The sequence below is a fragment of the Eucyclogobius newberryi genome, unplaced genomic scaffold (assembly GCF_026437365.1).
Source record: "Eucyclogobius newberryi isolate DKJ021-1_F unplaced genomic scaffold, fEucNew1.0.hap1 SCAF_32, whole genome shotgun sequence".
Taxonomy (NCBI): Eukaryota; Metazoa; Chordata; class Actinopteri; order Gobiiformes; family Gobiidae; genus Eucyclogobius; species Eucyclogobius newberryi.
In genome coordinates this window covers 1,003,488-1,021,135 of record NW_027315968.1, presented here as the reverse complement: position 1 = coordinate 1,021,135, position 17,648 = coordinate 1,003,488, and the positions used below count along the sequence as shown (strand labels likewise).

The following is a 17,648-nucleotide window of genomic DNA, read 5'->3' as shown; positions in this document are numbered from 1 at the left end:
TCGTCGGGTGGAAGCTGGTCCATGCAAATGGCCGGAAGGACCATGCTGCCACATTGCCTCTTCCAGGGCCTGGGCCTTGGCTCGGAGCGGAGCAACTCATACTTACCTGGCAGGGGCGACACCATGATCAGGAAGGTGGTTCACCCAGGGCGAGGCTCGTCCATTGCACAAACAGGATGTGCTGACCCCTGTGAATTCCCCAAATGTGGGAATCTCAACTGCATAATTTCTGGTAGTGGGGGACTGCGTTCGCGCTCTCCCATCTTGTTTTTTGTCAGAGGAAAAAAAAAAAAACCCAAAGGGTCGTTTCCATGTACGCCGCTCGCGCTCCGGCCCCTCCGCCGGGCGCTTTGCGCGGGCGCCGCTTTGGACCGTTGACGGGAGGGTCAGCGTGGGGAGAGCTCACTGCTCCCCGAACCCATTGTGGGCATCGCTTCTCGGCCTTTTGGCTAAGATCAAGTGTAGTATCTGTTCTTATCAGTTTAATATCTGATACGTCCCCTACCCGGGGACCGTATATTAAATTGATTTTTGGACCAGGGAGATGGAATTTGGGGCTTGCTCCGTCCACTCCACGCATCGGCTCGGTATTGCAGTACCTCCGAGAACGGTGCACCTCCTCTCTCAGGTTAAAAAAAGTCATTCAGTTTGTTTTCGCCGTCACGTTACATGCAAATGTGCCATCATACCCTCATGTTAAACGCTTCCTTGCCGTTTGTCTGCTCCGGAAGTGGACAAAAATTCTCGGAGACGTTTTGAGTGGAAGGGCTGGATATTTCAAATCTCCCGCCAAAAGCCCTGACTGGAGAAGAGGGGGAGGGAAGGTGAAGTATCTGTTCCTAAACCCAACCCCCTTGGGAGGTAGCCCATTCCACGTAAACCCTTGTGCAAAATAGGCCACCTTTGGAATTTGAGTGGCCCCTTTGTGGAGTACAGTACATGTGACTAGTTGTTTTGTTTTTTTTTGGGGGGGGGGGTCAAACGCAACACCGACTTTCAAACCCATCCTCGACAAGTAAAGTCTTCGCATGAGGGCGTGCTTCTGCCCGGTTTCGAGCCGGGGACCTTTTGCGTGTGAGGCAAACGTGATAACCGCTACACTACAGAAGCGATAGTGTAGCGCAGGTACGTTGGTGGGACAAGTCCTCAGCGTCAGTGCAACGCTTTCGTGCTGGGTAAAACGCACTTTCTCTCCCCGTCTGGGAATCGAACCCAGGTCTTCCGCGTGACAAGCGGAGATACTGTCCACTATACTAACGAGGACATATGGGGCTGCAGGGGGGCCCCTTTTTTTTTTTTTTTTTTTTGGGGCGTGTGTGTCGGTGTCTTTTTCCCCCGATCTCTGTGATGAAAAGTTTGAAGGACTACGCCGACAATTCCTCCGCTCCTCCCTCTTTTCTAGGAATAAACCATCGAGTTTGGAATGAACCGTGTTAAAGATTGAAGCAAACATAAAAGGAGGCTTTGTTTCTGCCCGGTTTCGAGCCGAGGACCTTTCGCGCGTTAGGCGAACGTGATAACCGCTACACTACAGAAACGACGTGCGAGCCTGTCGTGTCCCTTTTGCCGCGCGACCGCCGATGCAAATGAGCGCGTGAACAGAAGTACACTGCCCGTGATGAAGCCCCGTGTGCCCTCAAGTACTGGACGCCGTGTGGCGCTGCAACGTGGCACTCTTGTTTCTCTTCAGAGCGTATAAATCTTTCGCCTTTTACTAAAGATTTCCGTGGAGAGGGACAACAAGAGATCTTTCCAATTTTTTGATGCCCTGCTTCAATGCGGGGCTTTTCTACCTATGTCTAAAGCAAGCAAGCGGTCATCCTCCAAGAGCAAAGGTTGTGTCTTGTCGGCCTTTAAACATGCCCTTGCGTACCCTCCGTTTGGCATCCCGTGTTCAAGAACTTTAAAAGTAAAAAAGAGTGCTTAGAACGCACAGACTTGCGTGTGTATCGCTGCCGTTTAACCTGGGGCTCAATCGTCGGGTGGAAGCTGGTCCATGCAAATGGCCGGAAGGACCATGCTGCCACATTGCCTCTTCCAGGGCCTGGGCCTTGGCTCGGAGCGGAGCAACTCATACTTACCTGGCAGGGGCGACACCATGATCAGGAAGGTGGTTCACCCAGGGCGAGGCTCGTCCATTGCACAAACAGGATGTGCTGACCCCTGTGAATTCCCCAAATGTGGGAATCTCAACTGCATAATTTCTGGTAGTGGGGGACTGCGTTCGCGCTCTCCCCTCTTGTTTTTTGTCAGAGGAAAAAAAAAAAAACCCAAAGGGTCGTTTCCATGTACGCCGCTCGCGCTCCGGCCCCTCCGCCGGGCGCTTTGCGCGGGCGCCGCTTTGGACCGTTGACGGGAGGGTCAGCGTGGGGAGAGCTCACTGCTCCCCGAACCCATTGTGGGCATCGCTTCTCGGCCTTTTGGCTAAGATCAAGTGTAGTATCTGTTCTTATCAGTTTAATATCTGATACGTCCCCTACCCGGGGACCGTATATTAAATTGATTTTTGGACCAGGGAGATGGAATTTGGGGCTTGCTCCGTCCACTCCACGCATCGGCTCGGTATTGCAGTACCTCCGAGAACGGTGCACCTCCTCTCTCAGGTTAAAAAAAGTCATTCAGTTTGTTTTCGCCGTCACGTTACATGCAAATGTGCCATCATACCCTCATGTTAAACGCTTCCTTGCCGTTTGTCTGCTCCGGAAGTGGACAAAAATTCTCGGAGACGTTTTGAGTGGAAGGGCTGGATATTTCAAATCTCCCGCCAAAAGCCCTGACTGGAGAAGAGGGGGAGGGAAGGTGAAGTATCTGTTCCTAAACCCAACCCCCTTGGGAGGTAGCCCATTCCACGTAAACCCTTGTGCAAAATAGGCCACCTTTGGAATTTGAGTGGCCCCTTTGTGGAGTACAGTACATGTGACTAGTTGTTTTGTTTTTTTTTGGGGGGGGGGTCAAACGCAACACCGACTTTCAAACCCATCCTCGACAAGTAAAGTCTTCGCATGAGGGCGTGCTTCTGCCCGGTTTCGAGCCGGGGACCTTTTGCGTGTGAGGCAAACGTGATAACCGCTACACTACAGAAGCGATAGTGTAGCGCAGGTACGTTGGTGGGACAAGTCCTCAGCGTCAGTGCAACGCTTTCGTGCTGGGTAAAACGCACTTTCTCTCCCCGTCTGGGAATCGAACCCAGGTCTTCCGCGTGACAAGCGGAGATACTGTCCACTATACTAACGAGGACATATGGGGCTGCAGGGGGGCCCCTTTTTTTTTTTTTTTTTTTTTGGGGCGTGTGTGTCGGTGTCTTTTTCCCCCGATCTCTTTGATGAAAAGTTTGAAGGACTACGCCGACAATTCCTCCGCTCCTCCCTCTTTTCTAGGAATAAACCATCGAGTTTGGAATGAACCGTGTTAAAGATTGAAGCAAACATAAAAGGAGGCTTTGTTTCTGCCCGGTTTCGAGCCGAGGACCTTTCGCGCGTTAGGCGAACGTGATAACCGCTACACTACAGAAACGACGTGCGAGCCTGTCGTGTCCCTTTTGCCGCGCGACCGCCGATGCAAATGAGCGCGTGAACAGAAGTACACTGCCCGTGATGAAGCCCCGTGTGCCCTCAAGTACTGGACGCCGTGTGGCGCTGCAACGTGGCACTCTTGTTTCTCTTCAGAGCGTATAAATCTTTCGCCTTTTACTAAAGATTTCCGTGGAGAGGGACAACAAGAGATCTTTCCAATTTTTTGATGCCCTGCTTCAATGCGGGGCTTTTCTACCTATGTCTAAAGCAAGCAAGCGGTCATCCTCCAAGAGCAAAGGTTGTGTCTTGTCGGCCTTTAAACATGCCCTTGCGTACCCTCCGTTTGGCATCCCGTGTTCAAGAACTTTAAAAGTAAAAAAGAGTGCTTAGAACGCACAGACTTGCGTGTGTATCGCTGCCGTTTAACCTGGGGCTCAATCGTCGGGTGGAAGCTGGTCCATGCAAATGGCCGGAAGGACCATGCTGCCACATTGCCTCTTCCAGGGCCTGGGCCTTGGCTCGGAGCGGAGCAACTCATACTTACCTGGCAGGGGCGACACCATGATCAGGAAGGTGGTTCACCCAGGGCGAGGCTCGTCCATTGCACAAACAGGATGTGCTGACCCCTGTGAATTCCCCAAATGTGGGAATCTCAACTGCATAATTTCTGGTAGTGGGGGACTGCGTTCGCGCTCTCCCCTCTTGTTTTTTGTCAGAGGAAAAAAAAAAAAACCCAAAGGGTCGTTTCCATGTACGCCGCTCGCGCTCCGGCCCCTCCGCCGGGCGCTTTGCGCGGGCGCCGCTTTGGACCGTTGACGGGAGGGTCAGCGTGGGGAGAGCTCACTGCTCCCCGAACCCATTGTGGGCATCGCTTCTCGGCCTTTTGGCTAAGATCAAGTGTAGTATCTGTTCTTATCAGTTTAATATCTGATACGTCCCCTACCCGGGGACCGTATATTAAATTGATTTTTGGACCAGGGAGATGGAATTTGGGGCTTGCTCCGTCCACTCCACGCATCGGCTCGGTATTGCAGTACCTCCGAGAACGGTGCACCTCCTCTCTCAGGTTAAAAAAAGTCATTCAGTTTGTTTTCGCCGTCACGTTACATGCAAATGTGCCATCATACCCTCATGTTAAACGCTTCCTTGCCGTTTGTCTGCTCCGGAAGTGGACAAAAATTCTCGGAGACGTTTTGAGTGGAAGGGCTGGATATTTCAAATCTCCCGCCAAAAGCCCTGACTGGAGAAGAGGGGGAGGGAAGGTGAAGTATCTGTTCCTAAACCCAACCCCCTTGGGAGGTAGCCCATTCCACGTAAACCCTTGTGCAAAATAGGCCACCTTTGGAATTTGAGTGGCCCCTTTGTGGAGTACAGTACATGTGACTAGTTGTTTTGTTTTTTTTTGGGGGGGGGTCAAACGCAACACCGACTTTCAAACCCATCCTCGACAAGTAAAGTCTTCGCATGAGGGCGTGCTTCTGCCCGGTTTCGAGCCGGGGACCTTTAGCGTGTGAGGCAAACGTGATAACCGCTACACTACAGAAGCGATAGTGTAGCGCAGGTACGTTGGTGGGACAAGTCCTCAGCGTCAGTGCAACGCTTTCGTGCTGGGTAAAACGCACTTTCTCTCCCCGTCTGGGAATCGAACCCAGGTCTTCCGCGTGACAAGCGGAGATACTGTCCACTATACTAACGAGGACATATGGGGCTGCAGGGGGGCCCCTTTTTTTTTTTTTTTTTTTTGGGGCGTGTGTGTCGGTGTCTTTTTCCCCCGATCTCTGTGATGAAAAGTTTGAAGGACTACGCCGACAATTCCTCCGCTCCTCCCTCTTTTCTAGGAATAAACCATCGAGTTTGGAATGAACCGTGTTAAAGATTGAAGCAAACATAAAAGGAGGCTTTGTTTCTGCCCGGTTTCGAGCCGAGGACCTTTCGCGCGTTAGGCGAACGTGATAACCGCTACACTACAGAAACGACGTGCGAGCCTGTCGTGTCCCTTTTGCCGCGCGACCGCCGATGCAAATGAGCGCGTGAACAGAAGTACACTGCCCGTGATGAAGCCCCGTGTGCCCTCAAGTACTGGACGCCGTGTGGCGCTGCAACGTGGCACTCTTGTTTCTCTTCAGAGCGTATAAATCTTTCGCCTTTTACTAAAGATTTCCGTGGAGAGGGACAACAAGAGATCTTTCCAATTTTTTGATGCCCTGCTTCAATGCGGGGCTTTTCTACCTATGTCTAAAGCAAGCAAGCGGTCATCCTCCAAGAGCAAAGGTTGTGTCTTGTCGGCCTTTAAACATGCCCTTGCGTACCCTCCGTTTGGCATCCCGTGTTCAAGAACTTTAAAAGTAAAAAAGAGTGCTTAGAACGCACAGACTTGCGTGTGTATCGCTGCCGTTTAACCTGGGGCTCAATCGTCGGGTGGAAGCTGGTCCATGCAAATGGCCGGAAGGACCATGCTGCCACATTGCCTCTTCCAGGGCCTGGGCCTTGGCTCGGAGCGGAGCAACTCATACTTACCTGGCAGGGGCGACACCATGATCAGGAAGGTGGTTCACCCAGGGCGAGGCTCGTCCATTGCACAAACAGGATGTGCTGACCCCTGTGAATTCCCCAAATGTGGGAATCTCAACTGCATAATTTCTGGTAGTGGGGGACTGCGTTCGCGCTCTCCCCTCTTGTTTTTTGTCAGAGGAAAAAAAAAAAAACCCAAAGGGTCGTTTCCATGTACGCCGCTCGCGCTCCGGCCCCTCCGCCGGGCGCTTTGCGCGGGCGCCGCTTTGGACCGTTGACGGGAGGGTCAGCGTGGGGAGAGCTCACTGCTCCCCGAACCCATTGTGGGCATCGCTTCTCGGCCTTTTGGCTAAGATCAAGTGTAGTATCTGTTCTTATCAGTTTAATATCTGATACGTCCCCTACCCGGGGACCGTATATTAAATTGATTTTTGGACCAGGGAGATGGAATTTGGGGCTTGCTCCGTCCACTCCACGCATCGGCTCGGTATTGCAGTACCTCCGAGAACGGTGCACCTCCTCTCTCAGGTTAAAAAAAGTCATTCAGTTTGTTTTCGCCGTCACGTTACATGCAAATGTGCCATCATACCCTCATGTTAAACGCTTCCTTGCCGTTTGTCTGCTCCGGAAGTGGACAAAAATTCTCGGAGACGTTTTGAGTGGAAGGGCTGGATATTTCAAATCTCCCGCCAAAAGCCCTGACTGGAGAAGAGGGGGAGGGAAGGTGAAGTATCTGTTCCTAAACCCAACCCCCTTGGGAGGTAGCCCATTCCACGTAAACCCTTGTGCAAAATAGGCCACCTTTGGAATTTGAGTGGCCCCTTTGTGGAGTACAGTACATGTGACTAGTTGTTTTGTTTTTTTTTGGGGGGGGGGGTCAAACGCAACACCGACTTTCAAACCCATCCTCGACAAGTAAAGTCTTCGCATGAGGGCGTGCTTCTGCCCGGTTTCGAGCCGGGGACCTTTTGCGTGTGAGGCAAACGTGATAACCGCTACACTACAGAAGCGATAGTGTAGCGCAGGTACGTTGGTGGGACAAGTCCTCAGCGTCAGTGCAACGCTTTTGTGCTGGGTAAAACGCACTTTCTCTCCCCGTCTGGGAATCGAACCCAGGTCTTCCGCGTGACAAGCGGAGATACTGTCCACTATACTAACGAGGACATATGGGGCTGCAGGGGGGCCCCTTTTTTTTTTTTTTTTTTTTTGGGGCGTGTGTGTCGGTGTCTTTTTCCCCCGATCTCTGTGATGAAAAGTTTGAAGGACTACGCCGACAATTCCTCCGCTCCTCCCTCTTTTCTAGGAATAAACCATCGAGTTTGGAATGAACCGTGTTAAAGATTGAAGCAAACATAAAAGGAGGCTTTGTTTCTGCCCGGTTTCGAGCCGAGGACCTTTCGCGCGTTAGGCGAACGTGATAACCGCTACACTACAGAAACGACGTGCGAGCCTGTCGTGTCCCTTTTGCCGCGCGACCGCCGATGCAAATGAGCGCGTGAACAGAAGTACACTGCCCGTGATGAAGCCCCGTGTGCCCTCAAGTACTGGACGCCGTGTGGCGCTGCAACGTGGCACTCTTGTTTCTCTTCAGAGCGTATAAATCTTTCGCCTTTTACTAAAGATTTCCGTGGAGAGGGACAACAAGAGATCTTTCCAATTTTTTGATGCCCTGCTTCAATGCGGGGCTTTTCTACCTATGTCTAAAGCAAGCAAGCGGTCATCCTCCAAGAGCAAAGGTTGTGTCTTGTCGGCCTTTAAACATGCCCTTGCGTACCCTCCGTTTGGCATCCCGTGTTCAAGAACTTTAAAAGTAAAAAAGAGTGCTTAGAACGCACAGACTTGCGTGTGTATCGCTGCCGTTTAACCTGGGGCTCAATCGTCGGGTGGAAGCTGGTCCATGCAAATGGCCGGAAGGACCATGCTGCCACATTGCCTCTTCCAGGGCCTGGGCCTTGGCTCGGAGCGGAGCAACTCATACTTACCTGGCAGGGGCGACACCATGATCAGGAAGGTGGTTCACCCAGGGCTAGGCTCGTCCATTGCACAAACAGGATGTGCTGACCCCTGTGAATTCCCCAAATGTGGGAATCTCAACTGCATAATTTCTGGTAGTGGGGGACTGCGTTCGCGCTCTCCCCTCTTGTTTTTTGTCAGAGGAAAAAAAAAAAAACCCAAAGGGTCGTTTCCATGTACGCCGCTCGCGCTCCGGCCCCTCCGCCGGGCGCTTTGCGTGGGCGCCGCTTTGGACCGTTGACGGGAGGGTCAGCGTGGGGAGAGCTCACTGCTCCCCGAACCCATTGTGGGCATCGCTTCTCGGCCTTTTGGCTAAGATCAAGTGTAGTATCTGTTCTTATCAGTTTAATATCTGATACGTCCCCTACCCGGGGACCGTATATTAAATTGATTTTTGGACCAGGGAGATGGAATTTGGGGCTTGCTCCGTCCACTCCACGCATCGGCTCGGTATTGCAGTACCTCCGAGAACGGTGCACCTCCTCTCTCAGGTTAAAAAAAGTCATTCAGTTTGTTTTCGCCGTCACGTTACATGCAAATGTGCCATCATACCCTCATGTTAAACGCTTCCTTGCCGTTTGTCTGCTCCGGAAGTGGACAAAAATTCTCGGAGACGTTTTGAGTGGAAGGGCTGGATATTTCAAATCTCCCGCCAAAAGCCCTGACTGGAGAAGAGGGGGAGGGAAGGTGAAGTATCTGTTCCTAAACCCAACCCCCTTGGGAGGTAGCCCATTCCACGTAAACCCTTGTGCAAAATAGGCCACCTTTGGAATTTGAGTGGCCCCTTTGTGGAGTACAGTACATGTGACTAGTTGTTTTGTTTTTTTTTGGGGGGGGGGTCAAACGCAACACCGACTTTCAAACCCATCCTCGACAAGTAAAGTCTTCGCATGAGGGCGTGCTTCTGCCCGGTTTCGAGCCGGGGACCTTTTGCGTGTGAGGCAAACGTGATAACCGCTACACTACAGAAGCGATAGTGTAGCGCAGGTACGTTGGTGGGACAAGTCCTCAGCGTCAGTGCAACGCTTTTGTGCTGGGTAAAACGCACTTTCTCTCCCCGTCTGGGAATCGAACCCAGGTCTTCCGCGTGACAAGCGGAGATACTGTCCACTATACTAACGAGGACATATGGGGCTGCAGGGGGGCCCCTTTTTTTTTTTTTTTTTTTTTGGGGCGTGTGTGTCGGTGTCTTTTTCCCCCGATCTCTGTGATGAAAAGTTTGAAGGACTACGCCGACAATTCCTCCGCTCCTCCCTCTTTTCTAGGAATAAACCATCGAGTTTGGAATGAACCGTGTTAAAGATTGAAGCAAACATAAAAGGAGGCTTTGTTTCTGCCCGGTTTCGAGCCGAGGACCTTTCGCGCGTTAGGCGAACGTGATAACCGCTACACTACAGAAACGACGTGCGAGCCTGTCGTGTCCCTTTTGCCGCGCGACCGCCGATGCAAATGAGCGCGTGAACAGAAGTACACTGACCGTGATGAAGCCCCGTGTGCCCTCAAGTACTGGACGCCGTGTGGCGCTGCAACGTGGCACTCTTGTTTCTCTTCAGAGCGTATAAATCTTTCGCCTTTTACTAAAGATTTCCGTGGAGAGGGACAACAAGAGATCTTTCCAATTTTTTGATGCCCTGCTTCAATGCGGGGCTTTTCTACCTATGTCTAAAGCAAGCAAGCGGTCATCCTCCAAGAGCAAAGGTTGTGTCTTGTCGGCCTTTAAACATGCCCTTGCGTACCCTCCGTTTGGCATCCCGTGTTCAAGAACTTTAAAAGTAAAAAAGAGTGCTTAGAACGCACAGACTTGCGTGTGTATCGCTGCCGTTTAACCTGGGGCTCAATCGTCGGGTGGAAGCTGGTCCATGCAAATGGCCGGAAGGACCATGCTGCCACATTGCCTCTTCCAGGGCCTGGGCCTTGGCTCGGAGCGGAGCAACTCATACTTACCTGGCAGGGGCGACACCATGATCAGGAAGGTGGTTCACCCAGGGCGAGGCTCGTCCATTGCACAAACAGGATGTGCTGACCCCTGTGAATTCCCCAAATGTGGGAATCTCAACTGCATAATTTCTGGTAGTGGGGGACTGCGTTCGCGCTCTCCCCTCTTGTTTTTTGTCAGAGGAAAAAAAAAAAAACCCAAAGGGTCGTTTCCATGTACGCCGCTCGCGCTTCGGCCCCTCCGCCGGGCGCTTTGCGCGGGCGCCGCTTTGGACCGTTGACGGGAGGGTCAGCGTGGGGAGAGCTCACTGCTCCCCGAACCCATTGTGGGCATCGCTTCTCGGCCTTTTGGCTAAGATCAAGTGTAGTATCTGTTCTTATCAGTTTAATATCTGATACGTCCCCTACCCGGGGACCGTATATTAAATTGATTTTTGGACCAGGGAGATGGAATTTGGGGCTTGCTCCGTCCACTCCACGCATCGGCTCGGTATTGCAGTACCTCCGAGAACGGTGCACCTCCTCTCTCAGGTTAAAAAAAGTCATTCAGTTTGTTTTCGCCGTCACGTTACATGCAAATGTGCCATCATACCCTCATGTTAAACGCTTCCTTGCCGTTTGTCTGCTCCGGAAGTGGACAAAAATTCTCGGAGACGTTTTGAGTGGAAGGGCTGGATATTTCAAATCTCCCGCCAAAAGCCCTGACTGGAGAAGAGGGGGAGGGAAGGTGAAGTATCTGTTCCTAAACCCAACCCCCTTGGGAGGTAGCCCATTCCACGTAAACCCTTGTGCAAAATAGGCCACCTTTGGAATTTGAGTGGCCCCTTTGTGGAGTACAGTACATGTGACTAGTTGTTTTGTTTTTTTTGGGGGGGGGGGTCAAACGCAACACCGACTTTCAAACCCATCCTCGACAAGTAAAGTCTTCGCATGAGGGCGTGCTTCTGCCCGGTTTCGAGCCGGGGACCTTTTGCGTGTGAGGCAAACGTGATAACCGCTACACTACAGAAGCGATAGTGTAGCGCAGGTACGTTGGTGGGACAAGTCCTCAGCATCAGTGCAACGCTTTCGTGCTGGGTAAAACGCACTTTCTCTCCCCGTCTGGGAATCGAACCCAGGTCTTCCGCGTGACAAGCGGAGATACTGTCCACTATACTAACGAGGACATATGGGGCTGCAGGGGGGCCCCTTTTTTTTTTTTTTTTTTTTTGGGGCGTGTGTGTCGGTGTCTTTTTCCCCCGATCTCTGTGATGAAAAGTTTGAAGGACTACGCCGACAATTCCTCCGCTCCTCCCTCTTTTCTAGGAATAAACCATCGAGTTTGGAATGAACCGTGTTAAAGATTGAAGCAAACATAAAAGGAGGCTTTGTTTCTGCCCGGTTTCGAGCCGAGGACCTTTCGCGCGTTAGGCGAACGTGATAACCGCTACACTACAGAAACGAAGTGCGAGCCTGTCGTGTCCCTTTTGCCGCGCGACCGCCGATGCAAATGAGCGCGTGAACAGAAGTACACTGCCCGTGATGAAGCCCCGTGTGCCCTCAAGTACTGGACGCCGTGTGGCGCTGCAACGTGGCACTCTTGTTTCTCTTCAGAGCGTATAAATCTTTCGCCTTTTACTAAAGATTTCCGTGGAGAGGGACAACAAGAGATCTTTCCAATTTTTTGATGCCCTGCTTCAATGCGGGGCTTTTCTACCTATGTCTAAAGCAAGCAAGCGGTCATCCTCCAAGAGCAAAGGTTGTGTCTTGTCGGCCTTTAAACATGCCCTTGCGTACCCTCCGTTTGGCATCCCGTGTTCAAGAACTTTAAAAGTAAAAAAGAGTGCTTAGAACGCACAGACTTGCGTGTGTATCGCTGCCGTTTAACCTGGGGCTCAATCGTCGGGTGGAAGCTGGTCCATGCAAATGGCCGGAAGGACCATGCTGCCACATTGCCTCTTCCAGGGCCTGGGCCTTGGCTCGGAGCGGAGCAACTCATACTTACCTGGCAGGGGCGACACCATGATCAGGAAGGTGGTTCACCCAGGGCGAGGCTCGTCCATTGCACAAACAGGATGTGCTGACCCCTGTGAATTCCCCAAATGTGGGAATCTCAACTGCATAATTTCTGGTAGTGGGGGACTGCGTTCGCGCTCTCCCATCTTGTTTTTTGTCAGAGGAAAAAAAAAAAAACCCAAAGGGTCGTTTCCATGTACGCCGCTCGCGCTCCGGCCCCTCCGCCGGGCGCTTTGCGCGGGCGCCGCTTTGGACCGTTGACGGAGGGTCAGCGTGGGGAGAGCTCACTGCTCCCCGAACCCATTGTGGGCATCGCTTCTCGGCCTTTTGGCTAAGATCAAGTGTAGTATCTGTTCTTATCAGTTTAATATCTGATACGTCCCCTACCCGGGGACCGTATATTAAATTGATTTTTGGACCAGGGAGATGGAATTTGGGGCTTGCTCCGTCCACTCCACGCATCGGCTCGGTATTGCAGTACCTCCGAGAACGGTGCACCTCCTCTCTCAGGTTAAAAAAAGTCATTCAGTTTGTTTTCGCCGTCACGTTACATGCAAATGTGCCATCATACCCTCATGTTAAACGCTTCCTTGCCGTTTGTCTGCTCCGGAAGTGGACAAAAATTCTCGGAGACGTTTTGAGTGGAAGGGCTGGATATTTCAAATCTCCCGCCAAAAGCCCTGACTGGAGAAGAGGGGGAGGGAAGGTGAAGTATCTGTTCCTAAACCCAACCCCCTTGGGAGGTAGCCCATTCCACGTAAACCCTTGTGCAAAATAGGCCACCTTTGGAATTTGAGTGGCCCCTTTGTGGAGTACAGTACATGTGACTAGTTGTTTTGTTTTTTTTTGGGGGGGGGGTCAAACGCAACACCGACTTTCAAACCCATCCTCGACAAGTAAAGTCTTCGCATGAGGGCGTGCTTCTGCCCGGTTTCGAGCCGGGGACCTTTTGCGTGTGAGGCAAACGTGATAACCGCTACACTACAGAAGCGATAGTGTAGCGCAGGTACGTTGGTGGGACAAGTCCTCAGCGTCAGTGCAACGCTTTCGTGCTGGGTAAAACGCACTTTCTCTCCCCGTCTGGGAATCGAACCCAGGTCTTCCGCGTGACAAGCGGAGATACTGTCCACTATACTAACGAGGACATATGGGGCTGCAGGGGGGCCCCTTTTTTTTTTTTTTTTTTTTTGGGGCGTGTGTGTCGGTGTCTTTTTCCCCCGATCTCTGTGATGAAAAGTTTGAAGGACTACGCCGACAATTCCTCCGCTCCTCCCTCTTTTCTAGGAATAAACCATCGAGTTTGGAATGAACCGTGTTAAAGATTGAAGCAAACATAAAAGGAGGCTTTGTTTCTGCCCGGTTTCGAGCCGAGGACCTTTCGCGCGTTAGGCGAACGTGATAACCGCTACACTACAGAAACGACGTGCGAGCCTGTCGTGTCCCTTTTGCCGCGCGACCGCCGATGCAAATGAGCGCGTGAACAGAAGTACACTGCCCGTGATGAAGCCCCGTGTGCCCTCAAGTACTGGACGCCGTGTGGCGCTGCAACGTGGCACTCTTGTTTCTCTTCAGAGCGTATAAATCTTTCGCCTTTTACTAAAGATTTCCGTGGAGAGGGACAACAAGAGATCTTTCCAATTTTTTGATGCCCTGCTTCAATGCGGGGCTTTTCTACCTATGTCTAAAGCAAGCAAGCGGTCATCCTCCAAGAGCAAAGGTTGTGTCTTGTCGGCCTTTAAACATGCCCTTGCGTACCCTCCGTTTGGCATCCCGTGTTCAAGAACTTTAAAAGTAAAAAAGAGTGCTTAGAACGCACAGACTTGCGTGTGTATCGCTGCCGTTTAACCTGGGGCTCAATCGTCGGGTGGAAGCTGGTCCATGCAAATGGCCGGAAGGACCATGCTGCCACATTGCCTCTTCCAGGGCCTGGGCCTTGGCTCGGAGCGGAGCAACTCATACTTACCTGGCAGGGGTGACACCATGATCAGGAAGGTGGTTCACCCAGGGCGAGGCTCGTCCATTGCACAAACAGGATGTGCTGACCCCTGTGAATTCCCCAAATGTGGGAATCTCAACTGCATAATTTCTGGTAGTGGGGGACTGCGTTCGCGCTCTCCCCTCTTGTTTTTTGTCAGAGGAAAAAAAAAAAAACCCAAAGGGTCGTTTCCATGTACGCCGCTCGCGCTCCGGCCCCTCCGCCGGGCGCTTTGCGCGGGCGCCGCTTTGGACCGTTGACGGGAGGGTCAGCGTGGGGAGAGCTCACTGCTCCCCGAACCCATTGTGGGCATCACTTCTCGGCCTTTTGGCTAAGATCAAGTGTAGTATCTGTTCTTATCAGTTTAATATCTGATACGTCCCCTACCCGGGGACCGTATATTAAATTGATTTTTGGACCAGGGAGATGGAATTTGGGGCTTGCTCCGTCCACTCCACGCATCGGCTCGGTATTGCAGTACCTCCGAGAACGGTGCACCTCCTCTCTCAGGTTAAAAAAAGTCATTCAGTTTGTTTTCGCCGTCACGTTACATGCAAATGTGCCATCATACCCTCATGTTAAACGCTTCCTTGCCGTTTGTCTGCTCCGGAAGTGGACAAAAATTCTCGGAGACGTTTTGAGTGGAAGGGCTGGATATTTCAAATCTCCCGCCAAAAGCCCTGACTGGAGAAGAGGGGGAGGGAAGGTGAAGTATCTGTTCCTAAACCCAACCCCCTTGGGAGGTAGCCCATTCCACGTAAACCCTTGTGCAAAATAGGCCACCTTTGGAATTTGAGTGGCCCCTTTGTGGAGTACAGTACATGTGACTAGTTGTTTTTTTTTTTTTTGGGGGGGGGGTCAAACGCAACACCGACTTTCAAACCCATCCTCGACAAGTAAAGTCTTCGCATGAGGGCGTGCTTCTGCCCGGTTTCGAGCCGGGGACCTTTTGCGTGTGAGGCAAACGTGATAACCGCTACACTACAGAAGCGATAGTGTAGCGCAGGTACGTTGGTGGGACAAGTCCTCAGCGTCAGTGCAACGCTTTCGTGCTGGGTAAAACGCACTTTCTCTCCCCGTCTGGGAATCGAACCCAGGTCTTCCGCGTGACAAGCGGAGATACTGTCCACTATACTAACGAGGACATATGGGGCTGCAGGGGGGCCCCTTTTTTTTTTTTTTTTTTTTGGGGCGTGTGTGTCGGTGTCTTTTTCCCCCGATCTCTGTGATGAAAAGTTTGAAGGACTACGCCGACAATTCCTCCGCTCCTCCCTCTTTTCTAGGAATAAACCATCGAGTTTGGAATGAACCGTGTTAAAGATTGAAGCAAACATAAAAGGAGGCTTTGTTTCTGCCCGGTTTCGAGCCGAGGACCTTTCGCGCGTTAGGCGAACGTGATAACCGCTACACTACAGAAACGACGTGCGAGCCTGTCGTGTCCCTTTTGCCGCGCGACCGCCGATGCAAATGAGCGCGTGAACAGAAGTACACTGCCCGTGATGAAGCCCCGTGTGCCCTCAAGTACTGGACGCCGTGTGGCGCTGCAACGTGGCACTCTTGTTTCTCTTCAGAGCGTATAAATCTTTCGCCTTTTACTAAAGATTTCCGTGGAGAGGGACAACAAGAGATCTTTCCAATTTTTTGATGCCCTGCTTCAATGCGGGGCTTTTCTACCTATGTCTAAAGCAAGCAAGCGGTCATCCTCCAAGAGCAAAGGTTGTGTCTTGTCGGCCTTTAAACATGCCCTTGCGTACCCTCCGTTTGGCATCCCGTGTTCAAGAACTTTAAAAGTAAAAAAGAGTGCTTAGAACGCACAGACTTGCGTGTGTATCGCTGCCGTTTAACCTGGGGCTCAATCGTCGGGTGGAAGCTGGTCCATGCAAATGGCCGGAAGGACCATGCTGCCACATTGCCTCTTCCAGGGCCTGGGCCTTGGCTCGGAGCGGAGCAACTCATACTTACCTGGCAGGGGCGACACCATGATCAGGAAGGTGGTTCACCCAGGGCGAGGCTCGTCCATTGCACAAACAGGATGTGCTGACCCCTGTGAATTCCCCAAATGTGGGAATCTCAACTGCATAATTTCTGGTAGTGGGGGACTGCGTTCGCGCTCTCCCCTCTTGTTTTTTGTCAGAGGAAAAAAAAAAAAACCCAAAGGGTCGTTTCCATGTACGCCGCTCGCGCTCCGGCCCCTCCGCCGGGCGCTTTGCGCGGGCGCCGCTTTGGACCGTTGACGGGAGGGTCAGCGTGGGGAGAGCTCACTGCTCCCCGAACCCATTGTGGGCATCGCTTCTCGGCCTTTTGGCTAAGATCAAGTGTAGTATCTGTTCTTATCAGTTTAATATCTGATACGTCCCCTACCCGGGGACCGTATATTAAATTGATTTTTGGACCAGGGAGATGGAATTTGGGGCTTGCTCCGTCCACTCCACGCATCGGCTCGGTATTGCAGTACCTCCGAGAACGGTGCACCTCCTCTCTCAGGTTAAAAAAAGTCATTCAGTTTGTTTTCGCCGTCACGTTACATGCAAATGTGCCATCATACCCTCATGTTAAACGCTTCCTTGCCGTTTGTCTGCTCCGGAAGTGGACAAAAATTCTCGGAGACGTTTTGAGTGGAAGGGCTGGATATTTCAAATCTCCCGCCAAAAGCCCTGACTGGAGAAGAGGGGGAGGGAAGGTGAAGTATCTGTTCCTAAACCCAACCCCCTTGGGAGGTAGCCCATTCCACGTAAACCCTTGTGCAAAATAGGCCACCTTTGGAATTTGAGTGGCCCCTTTGTGGAGTACAGTACATGTGACTAGTTGTTTTGTTTTTTTTTGGGGGGGGGGTCAAACGCAACACCGACTTTCAAACCCATCCTCGACAAGTAAAGTCTTCGCATGAGGGCGTGCTTCTGCCCGGTTTCGAGCCGGGGACCTTTTGCGTGTGAGGCAAACGTGATAACCGCTACACTACAGAAGCGATAGTGTAGCGCAGGTACGTTGGTGGGACAAGTCCTCAGCGTCAGTGCAACGCTTTCGTGCTGGGTAAAACGCACTTTCTCTCCCCGTCTGGGAATCGAACCCAGGTCTTCCGCGTGACAAGCGGAGATACTGTCCACTATACTAACGAGGACATATGGGGCTGCAGGGGGGCCCCTTTTTTTTTTTTTTTTTTTTTGGGGCGTGTGTGTCGGTGTCTTTTTCCCCCGATCTCTTTGATGAAAAGTTTGAAGGACTACGCCGACAATTCCTCCGCTCCTCCCTCTTTTCTAGGAATAAACCATCGAGTTTGGAATGAACCGTGTTAAAGATTGAAGCAAACATAAAAGGAGGCTTTGTTTCTGCCCGGTTTCGAGCCGAGGACCTTTCGCGCGTTAGGCGAACGTGATAACCGCTACACTACAGAAACGACGTGCGAGCCTGTCGTGTCCCTTTTGCCGCGCGACCGCCGATGCAAATGAGCGCGTGAACAGAAGTACACTGCCCGTGATGAAGCCCCGTGTGCCCTCAAGTACTGGACGCCGTGTGGCGCTGCAACGTGGCACTCTTGTTTCTCTTCAGAGCGTATAAATCTTTCGCCTTTTACTAAAGATTTCCGTGGAGAGGGACAACAAGAGATCTTTCCAATTTTTTGATGCCCTGCTTCAATGCGGGGCTTTTCTACCTATGTCTAAAGCAAGCAAGCGGTCATCCTCCAAGAGCAAAGGTTGTGTCTTGTCGGC

At 51.9% G+C, this 17,648-nt stretch overlaps 53 non-coding genes across 53 annotated transcripts; 27 read left to right on the top strand and 26 right to left on the bottom strand.

Annotated features, from left to right (window-relative positions):
- Window positions 1–98: 98 nt before the first annotated feature.
- Window positions 99–264, top strand: LOC140374913 (U1 spliceosomal RNA). The gene has a single exon (XR_011929237.1). It is a non-coding gene; the product is annotated as a U1 spliceosomal RNA (small nuclear RNA).
- A 165-nt stretch (window positions 265–429) lies between these two features.
- LOC140374999 (U2 spliceosomal RNA) lies at window positions 430–621 on the top strand. Its single transcript, XR_011929319.1, has one exon. It is a non-coding gene; the product is annotated as a U2 spliceosomal RNA (small nuclear RNA).
- Window positions 622–1,037: 416 nt separating this feature from the next.
- On the bottom strand, window positions 1,038–1,110 carry trnav-cac (transfer RNA valine (anticodon CAC)). The gene has a single exon. It is a non-coding gene; the product is annotated as a tRNA-Val (tRNA).
- Window positions 1,111–1,191: 81 nt separating this feature from the next.
- trnad-guc (transfer RNA aspartic acid (anticodon GUC)) lies at window positions 1,192–1,263 on the bottom strand. Its single transcript has one exon. It is a non-coding gene; the product is annotated as a tRNA-Asp (tRNA).
- Window positions 1,264–1,465: 202 nt separating this feature from the next.
- On the bottom strand, window positions 1,466–1,538 carry trnav-aac (transfer RNA valine (anticodon AAC)). Its single transcript has one exon. It is a non-coding gene; the product is annotated as a tRNA-Val (tRNA).
- A 134-nt stretch (window positions 1,539–1,672) lies between these two features.
- On the top strand, window positions 1,673–1,786 carry LOC140375148 (U5 spliceosomal RNA). Its single transcript, XR_011929455.1, has one exon. It is a non-coding gene; the product is annotated as a U5 spliceosomal RNA (small nuclear RNA).
- Window positions 1,787–2,073: 287 nt separating this feature from the next.
- LOC140374850 (U1 spliceosomal RNA) lies at window positions 2,074–2,239 on the top strand. The gene has a single exon (XR_011929176.1). It is a non-coding gene; the product is annotated as a U1 spliceosomal RNA (small nuclear RNA).
- A 165-nt stretch (window positions 2,240–2,404) lies between these two features.
- On the top strand, window positions 2,405–2,596 carry LOC140374998 (U2 spliceosomal RNA). Its single transcript, XR_011929318.1, has one exon. It is a non-coding gene; the product is annotated as a U2 spliceosomal RNA (small nuclear RNA).
- Window positions 2,597–3,011: 415 nt separating this feature from the next.
- Window positions 3,012–3,084, bottom strand: trnav-cac (transfer RNA valine (anticodon CAC)). Its single transcript has one exon. It is a non-coding gene; the product is annotated as a tRNA-Val (tRNA).
- An 81-nt stretch (window positions 3,085–3,165) lies between these two features.
- Window positions 3,166–3,237, bottom strand: trnad-guc (transfer RNA aspartic acid (anticodon GUC)). The gene has a single exon. It is a non-coding gene; the product is annotated as a tRNA-Asp (tRNA).
- Window positions 3,238–3,440: 203 nt separating this feature from the next.
- On the bottom strand, window positions 3,441–3,513 carry trnav-aac (transfer RNA valine (anticodon AAC)). Its single transcript has one exon. It is a non-coding gene; the product is annotated as a tRNA-Val (tRNA).
- Window positions 3,514–3,647: 134 nt separating this feature from the next.
- LOC140375146 (U5 spliceosomal RNA) lies at window positions 3,648–3,761 on the top strand. Its single transcript, XR_011929453.1, has one exon. It is a non-coding gene; the product is annotated as a U5 spliceosomal RNA (small nuclear RNA).
- A 287-nt stretch (window positions 3,762–4,048) lies between these two features.
- LOC140374849 (U1 spliceosomal RNA) lies at window positions 4,049–4,214 on the top strand. Its single transcript, XR_011929175.1, has one exon. It is a non-coding gene; the product is annotated as a U1 spliceosomal RNA (small nuclear RNA).
- A 165-nt stretch (window positions 4,215–4,379) lies between these two features.
- On the top strand, window positions 4,380–4,571 carry LOC140374997 (U2 spliceosomal RNA). The gene has a single exon (XR_011929317.1). It is a non-coding gene; the product is annotated as a U2 spliceosomal RNA (small nuclear RNA).
- A 568-nt stretch (window positions 4,572–5,139) lies between these two features.
- trnad-guc (transfer RNA aspartic acid (anticodon GUC)) lies at window positions 5,140–5,211 on the bottom strand. Its single transcript has one exon. It is a non-coding gene; the product is annotated as a tRNA-Asp (tRNA).
- A 202-nt stretch (window positions 5,212–5,413) lies between these two features.
- trnav-aac (transfer RNA valine (anticodon AAC)) lies at window positions 5,414–5,486 on the bottom strand. The gene has a single exon. It is a non-coding gene; the product is annotated as a tRNA-Val (tRNA).
- Window positions 5,487–5,620: 134 nt separating this feature from the next.
- LOC140375145 (U5 spliceosomal RNA) lies at window positions 5,621–5,734 on the top strand. Its single transcript, XR_011929452.1, has one exon. It is a non-coding gene; the product is annotated as a U5 spliceosomal RNA (small nuclear RNA).
- A 287-nt stretch (window positions 5,735–6,021) lies between these two features.
- Window positions 6,022–6,187, top strand: LOC140374848 (U1 spliceosomal RNA). Its single transcript, XR_011929174.1, has one exon. It is a non-coding gene; the product is annotated as a U1 spliceosomal RNA (small nuclear RNA).
- A 165-nt stretch (window positions 6,188–6,352) lies between these two features.
- On the top strand, window positions 6,353–6,544 carry LOC140374996 (U2 spliceosomal RNA). The gene has a single exon (XR_011929316.1). It is a non-coding gene; the product is annotated as a U2 spliceosomal RNA (small nuclear RNA).
- A 416-nt stretch (window positions 6,545–6,960) lies between these two features.
- trnav-cac (transfer RNA valine (anticodon CAC)) lies at window positions 6,961–7,033 on the bottom strand. The gene has a single exon. It is a non-coding gene; the product is annotated as a tRNA-Val (tRNA).
- Window positions 7,034–7,114: 81 nt separating this feature from the next.
- Window positions 7,115–7,186, bottom strand: trnad-guc (transfer RNA aspartic acid (anticodon GUC)). The gene has a single exon. It is a non-coding gene; the product is annotated as a tRNA-Asp (tRNA).
- Window positions 7,187–7,389: 203 nt separating this feature from the next.
- On the bottom strand, window positions 7,390–7,462 carry trnav-aac (transfer RNA valine (anticodon AAC)). The gene has a single exon. It is a non-coding gene; the product is annotated as a tRNA-Val (tRNA).
- A 134-nt stretch (window positions 7,463–7,596) lies between these two features.
- LOC140375144 (U5 spliceosomal RNA) lies at window positions 7,597–7,710 on the top strand. Its single transcript, XR_011929451.1, has one exon. It is a non-coding gene; the product is annotated as a U5 spliceosomal RNA (small nuclear RNA).
- A 287-nt stretch (window positions 7,711–7,997) lies between these two features.
- On the top strand, window positions 7,998–8,163 carry LOC140374891 (U1 spliceosomal RNA). Its single transcript, XR_011929215.1, has one exon. It is a non-coding gene; the product is annotated as a U1 spliceosomal RNA (small nuclear RNA).
- Window positions 8,164–8,328: 165 nt separating this feature from the next.
- Window positions 8,329–8,520, top strand: LOC140374995 (U2 spliceosomal RNA). Its single transcript, XR_011929315.1, has one exon. It is a non-coding gene; the product is annotated as a U2 spliceosomal RNA (small nuclear RNA).
- Window positions 8,521–8,935: 415 nt separating this feature from the next.
- On the bottom strand, window positions 8,936–9,008 carry trnav-cac (transfer RNA valine (anticodon CAC)). Its single transcript has one exon. It is a non-coding gene; the product is annotated as a tRNA-Val (tRNA).
- Window positions 9,009–9,089: 81 nt separating this feature from the next.
- trnad-guc (transfer RNA aspartic acid (anticodon GUC)) lies at window positions 9,090–9,161 on the bottom strand. The gene has a single exon. It is a non-coding gene; the product is annotated as a tRNA-Asp (tRNA).
- Window positions 9,162–9,364: 203 nt separating this feature from the next.
- On the bottom strand, window positions 9,365–9,437 carry trnav-aac (transfer RNA valine (anticodon AAC)). The gene has a single exon. It is a non-coding gene; the product is annotated as a tRNA-Val (tRNA).
- A 134-nt stretch (window positions 9,438–9,571) lies between these two features.
- LOC140375143 (U5 spliceosomal RNA) lies at window positions 9,572–9,685 on the top strand. The gene has a single exon (XR_011929450.1). It is a non-coding gene; the product is annotated as a U5 spliceosomal RNA (small nuclear RNA).
- A 287-nt stretch (window positions 9,686–9,972) lies between these two features.
- LOC140374847 (U1 spliceosomal RNA) lies at window positions 9,973–10,138 on the top strand. Its single transcript, XR_011929173.1, has one exon. It is a non-coding gene; the product is annotated as a U1 spliceosomal RNA (small nuclear RNA).
- A 165-nt stretch (window positions 10,139–10,303) lies between these two features.
- On the top strand, window positions 10,304–10,495 carry LOC140374994 (U2 spliceosomal RNA). Its single transcript, XR_011929314.1, has one exon. It is a non-coding gene; the product is annotated as a U2 spliceosomal RNA (small nuclear RNA).
- A 415-nt stretch (window positions 10,496–10,910) lies between these two features.
- Window positions 10,911–10,983, bottom strand: trnav-cac (transfer RNA valine (anticodon CAC)). Its single transcript has one exon. It is a non-coding gene; the product is annotated as a tRNA-Val (tRNA).
- Window positions 10,984–11,064: 81 nt separating this feature from the next.
- trnad-guc (transfer RNA aspartic acid (anticodon GUC)) lies at window positions 11,065–11,136 on the bottom strand. The gene has a single exon. It is a non-coding gene; the product is annotated as a tRNA-Asp (tRNA).
- Window positions 11,137–11,339: 203 nt separating this feature from the next.
- Window positions 11,340–11,412, bottom strand: trnav-aac (transfer RNA valine (anticodon AAC)). Its single transcript has one exon. It is a non-coding gene; the product is annotated as a tRNA-Val (tRNA).
- Window positions 11,413–11,546: 134 nt separating this feature from the next.
- On the top strand, window positions 11,547–11,660 carry LOC140375142 (U5 spliceosomal RNA). Its single transcript, XR_011929449.1, has one exon. It is a non-coding gene; the product is annotated as a U5 spliceosomal RNA (small nuclear RNA).
- A 287-nt stretch (window positions 11,661–11,947) lies between these two features.
- LOC140374912 (U1 spliceosomal RNA) lies at window positions 11,948–12,113 on the top strand. The gene has a single exon (XR_011929236.1). It is a non-coding gene; the product is annotated as a U1 spliceosomal RNA (small nuclear RNA).
- Window positions 12,114–12,277: 164 nt separating this feature from the next.
- On the top strand, window positions 12,278–12,469 carry LOC140374992 (U2 spliceosomal RNA). The gene has a single exon (XR_011929312.1). It is a non-coding gene; the product is annotated as a U2 spliceosomal RNA (small nuclear RNA).
- Window positions 12,470–12,884: 415 nt separating this feature from the next.
- Window positions 12,885–12,957, bottom strand: trnav-cac (transfer RNA valine (anticodon CAC)). Its single transcript has one exon. It is a non-coding gene; the product is annotated as a tRNA-Val (tRNA).
- Window positions 12,958–13,038: 81 nt separating this feature from the next.
- Window positions 13,039–13,110, bottom strand: trnad-guc (transfer RNA aspartic acid (anticodon GUC)). The gene has a single exon. It is a non-coding gene; the product is annotated as a tRNA-Asp (tRNA).
- Window positions 13,111–13,313: 203 nt separating this feature from the next.
- trnav-aac (transfer RNA valine (anticodon AAC)) lies at window positions 13,314–13,386 on the bottom strand. Its single transcript has one exon. It is a non-coding gene; the product is annotated as a tRNA-Val (tRNA).
- A 134-nt stretch (window positions 13,387–13,520) lies between these two features.
- LOC140375141 (U5 spliceosomal RNA) lies at window positions 13,521–13,634 on the top strand. The gene has a single exon (XR_011929448.1). It is a non-coding gene; the product is annotated as a U5 spliceosomal RNA (small nuclear RNA).
- A 287-nt stretch (window positions 13,635–13,921) lies between these two features.
- Window positions 13,922–14,087, top strand: LOC140374948 (U1 spliceosomal RNA). Its single transcript, XR_011929269.1, has one exon. It is a non-coding gene; the product is annotated as a U1 spliceosomal RNA (small nuclear RNA).
- A 165-nt stretch (window positions 14,088–14,252) lies between these two features.
- LOC140375054 (U2 spliceosomal RNA) lies at window positions 14,253–14,444 on the top strand. Its single transcript, XR_011929370.1, has one exon. It is a non-coding gene; the product is annotated as a U2 spliceosomal RNA (small nuclear RNA).
- Window positions 14,445–14,859: 415 nt separating this feature from the next.
- On the bottom strand, window positions 14,860–14,932 carry trnav-cac (transfer RNA valine (anticodon CAC)). The gene has a single exon. It is a non-coding gene; the product is annotated as a tRNA-Val (tRNA).
- Window positions 14,933–15,013: 81 nt separating this feature from the next.
- On the bottom strand, window positions 15,014–15,085 carry trnad-guc (transfer RNA aspartic acid (anticodon GUC)). Its single transcript has one exon. It is a non-coding gene; the product is annotated as a tRNA-Asp (tRNA).
- Window positions 15,086–15,287: 202 nt separating this feature from the next.
- Window positions 15,288–15,360, bottom strand: trnav-aac (transfer RNA valine (anticodon AAC)). The gene has a single exon. It is a non-coding gene; the product is annotated as a tRNA-Val (tRNA).
- Window positions 15,361–15,494: 134 nt separating this feature from the next.
- Window positions 15,495–15,608, top strand: LOC140375140 (U5 spliceosomal RNA). Its single transcript, XR_011929447.1, has one exon. It is a non-coding gene; the product is annotated as a U5 spliceosomal RNA (small nuclear RNA).
- A 287-nt stretch (window positions 15,609–15,895) lies between these two features.
- Window positions 15,896–16,061, top strand: LOC140374846 (U1 spliceosomal RNA). Its single transcript, XR_011929172.1, has one exon. It is a non-coding gene; the product is annotated as a U1 spliceosomal RNA (small nuclear RNA).
- Window positions 16,062–16,226: 165 nt separating this feature from the next.
- LOC140374991 (U2 spliceosomal RNA) lies at window positions 16,227–16,418 on the top strand. The gene has a single exon (XR_011929311.1). It is a non-coding gene; the product is annotated as a U2 spliceosomal RNA (small nuclear RNA).
- A 415-nt stretch (window positions 16,419–16,833) lies between these two features.
- trnav-cac (transfer RNA valine (anticodon CAC)) lies at window positions 16,834–16,906 on the bottom strand. Its single transcript has one exon. It is a non-coding gene; the product is annotated as a tRNA-Val (tRNA).
- An 81-nt stretch (window positions 16,907–16,987) lies between these two features.
- trnad-guc (transfer RNA aspartic acid (anticodon GUC)) lies at window positions 16,988–17,059 on the bottom strand. The gene has a single exon. It is a non-coding gene; the product is annotated as a tRNA-Asp (tRNA).
- Window positions 17,060–17,262: 203 nt separating this feature from the next.
- On the bottom strand, window positions 17,263–17,335 carry trnav-aac (transfer RNA valine (anticodon AAC)). The gene has a single exon. It is a non-coding gene; the product is annotated as a tRNA-Val (tRNA).
- Window positions 17,336–17,469: 134 nt separating this feature from the next.
- Window positions 17,470–17,583, top strand: LOC140375139 (U5 spliceosomal RNA). The gene has a single exon (XR_011929446.1). It is a non-coding gene; the product is annotated as a U5 spliceosomal RNA (small nuclear RNA).
- The last annotated feature ends 65 nt before the right edge of the window (window positions 17,584–17,648 follow it).